Below are 3,678 nucleotides of genomic sequence, written 5' to 3'. Positions count from 1 at the left end.
AGTTAAGAATTAGCAAAAATTAAAATGTTTGCATTTGACAAAGTATAGATTAAGGTAACAAATAAATTTGGGTTTACATGTGAATGAGATTTTGCACTGAAATGTCTCTGCAAGTAACTATATAGAATTCTGTCATTCTTTATAATTATATTCTAATAATTATTCATTATACTAAGAAACTGTTAAGATAGGAACATATAAGGCACTACATGAAATCAAACCACAAATGAAGAGAAAAAATGCTTTTAATACTTATATAAATATCCAAATAAGTCTTGATATGAAGCTAAAAGCTTTATTTTATTTTCTTAATACCTCGACTAAAATGTTAAGCTTGGGGACATCCCGGCGGTCCAGTGGTTAAGACTCTGCCCTTCCACTGCAGGGGGGAAGGGTTTGATCCCTGGTCGGGGAACTAATATCCCGCATGCCGTGCAGTGTGGCCAAAAAAAGAAAATATATTAAAAAATATTAAATGTTAAGCTCTATAATGTGGATTGATACAATTCCAGTCTTATTAGTTATTTTGTGGTAGAAAATGTTAATATTCTTTATGAGCTATGTAGTCCTTACATTTTTTCCCTTGGTGTAGAAACAACAGGGTAGTTTCTCCTCTGCTAACTACTCATATGTGTAACTGTAATTATGCCATGTTATCTACCCATTGCATATAAATGGAAGTTTTTAGTAGCTTGATAGAAAAGTGCCACCATAACTGTCTGAAAATTAGAACAAGTGTGATTTTCCTAAAATACCCTTAAATAAAAATAACAGTGTCCAAAATTTGGGATAGTTAAGAAGTCAGCACTTCATTGGCTCACTTGATCCATGCATAGTGAGAAATGGGGGTCATAACAAGGTGCTTATTATACTTAACAAAGTTAAATGTATTTCTTTTCCAATTTTTGATTAAGTTCAATAGAAATAGTAGTGATTTTTTTCCTCTCACAAGTTTCGCACAGCTTATCTCTGAAAATTGTAAAGATATTGTCAGATGAGGAATGCCTGTTTATCTAATTTCTATTCCCAGCATATTTTGCTTTAGATGTTGAATAAAATGGAGACTGTGCAATGACATGCAAAGTAATTTGTTTAAGTGTGTAAATAAAATATATATATATCTGTATGGTCTTTGTGGAAGTCCTAGTAGGAAACATGCGGAATGGAGTTTTAGCTTAGCTGTATACTCTTTTCAGGAAGTTATTATCATGTGAATGTTTATGTTAGAGCTAACAAGCACCACTATAAAAATAATCCTGATGTGGACTACTAGAGACAACAGTTTAACATAGTTGGACCTCTGGTTGATGCAGATTTCTGCTTTAAATGAGAATTTCTTTGCTTACAAACCTAGTCTTCTAAGTTCTGTAATTCACTAAGTTCATAACTAGATGCCATAAAGCATTCTTCCTATTTTTGTAATGGTGCTTTAACTGTAATACTTTGTCTTTACACAAACAGTACAAAAGGAAAAAAATAAAGCTCAAAAAATTGCATGTCACCACCCAATTTAGATCACTTTAACAAAAAGCCATTCTCACTTCTTTCCTGTTATAATCTACAAAGATAACATGTAGAAATAATTCCCTCGAAAGTAAATAATAAGCCATGAAAAGACTTCCCTACAAGGTCTCTCTCTCCCACCACATACCATTACTGAATTTACTGGATTTCCATAGTACTTTTTTGTCCAATAAAAAAGTACAACATATTTCAAGCCCATCCTAGGATAAATAAAATATATTTTTTAAAAACAAAGAATGGAATAAACAACTACATCTGTCTTATAAAACCATTAATCTTTAGTGACAAAATAAGACATACTGCTTTTGAGTCTACAAAGGAAGACTGGAATTGTTGTATGACATGATTATAATACATGATAGCCAGGCAGTCTTGGTAATCTTGGATTGGTCTCTTGTAGATGAGATGTTAAATCCAGTTCTTAATCTGTGCTGTTTTCCTTCAAAAATTCTTAAAAATATGTCTGGGATTTACTTCAAATTAAGTCAGTGAGAGAAGGGGTCATCAAAATAAACCAATGAGAGGCAGGTTGGTGAAAGTAGGAGTGAGGAAGAGTAAAAATGAAACAAAATTGGCCATGAAGTGATGATTGCTGAAGCTGGGTAATGGCTATATGGGGGTTCATTATATTGTATGTGGTTGAAAATTTTTTACAATAAAAGTTATCTGTCATACTACATCTATCATACATATCTTTAAGGGAAGGCCAAGGTTCAAACTGGTGGTTGTCCTGTATGAGACGTGAATTGGAGAGGTCTACCTGAATAATTCTAAATATTTTCCTCTCCATCATGGTATAGGCCACTTAGAAGTGACAATCAGACAAATCCATCTCCACATAATGACCCTAATGACCCTGAACTGTCCTGGAAAAGTGCCTTTTATTTTTCTTTTGTTTGTAACATGGGCTGAATTCTTATGTATTCTATCTTGGCTGTTTTCTAGGCCCAATTTATAAGAAAGAAAATCCATTTGCTTTTCTCCAGCACCACTGTAACCACGAACAACTGGAATAACCTCTTCACATGGCTGCCTGCTTCCTTTGGCCCCTGTACAATACATTCCTCACACAGCTTCCACAGTGATCTTCAAAACGTAAATCACATCATATCACTCCTTTCCTTAAAACCCTCCAATGACTTCCCATTTCAAATTCTCACAGGTCTCATCCCTTATCAGTCCCCCTTCACCATGATCCAGCCAAAGCTGGTACCATCTCAGGTTGTTCGCATTTGCATGTGTGTTTCTCTGCCTTGAATGCTCTTGCTCTTGCACAAGATTTTCATGACTGGTTTTTTCCTGCCACTCATGTCTCAGCTCAAATGCCAAGTCCTCAGTATGGATCTCCTCTATCTACTCACCCATAGATATTTGTTTAAGCAAAGTTGGCAAAGTGTACAGGAATTATACTGGGGGCTTTGTCTAACACCTTACTATTTCTATGGTGGTAACACATTGGGGGCTTGCTAGAAATGCAGAATTGTAGGCCCTGGCCTACACCTACGGAATTAGAATATATATTTTAACAAGATCCCTAGATGAACTCTATAGAATTAAAGCTTAAAGCACTGGTCTAACATGTAATAGCTAATAGATTCTTTCTTTTTCTCTTAGTGATCACTAAAGAATAACACAACTGACAAAGAGTCTTAGCAATAGTGCTATATATTATATCCAGGTACATGGATTCTACTGAATGCTGACTAGTTTGAATACAGCACGTTATTTTTACGCTCATTTGCAGAAATCTTTCCCAAATACTTGATTTAATATTTTTCCTTTTGAACGTATATTGGTCTATTGGGAATATAATTAGATTCATTTTTCAGGATTGTGTTACTTAAGCAGGTTAAGAATTTTTAGTTTTCTCTGTAATACTAAGTCTCAAGTCTTAAGATGGGCAACTTTAAAACATTCCATCACGGTTTTAGCAAAAACAAAATTTTGAGGAATAATCATGCCATAGTCATCATAATTGTTTAAATTCCTAGCTCATGTTGTTAATGCACAAAATTCTACAAGACACTAAACTGCAGACAAAATTGCCTAAGAGCAATTTTAAGTGAAGTCTTTTAATGAGGGACACTGCAACACAACTTTAAATAAACTCATAAAACCCTGAAGTGCAATAAATGCTTTTTATTGTATGCTCAT

This window comes from Balaenoptera acutorostrata, chromosome X (genome assembly GCF_949987535.1).
Source record: "Balaenoptera acutorostrata chromosome X, mBalAcu1.1, whole genome shotgun sequence".
NCBI classification, from domain to species: Eukaryota; Metazoa; Chordata; class Mammalia; order Artiodactyla; family Balaenopteridae; genus Balaenoptera; species Balaenoptera acutorostrata.
This window is presented reverse-complemented; position numbering follows the sequence as displayed.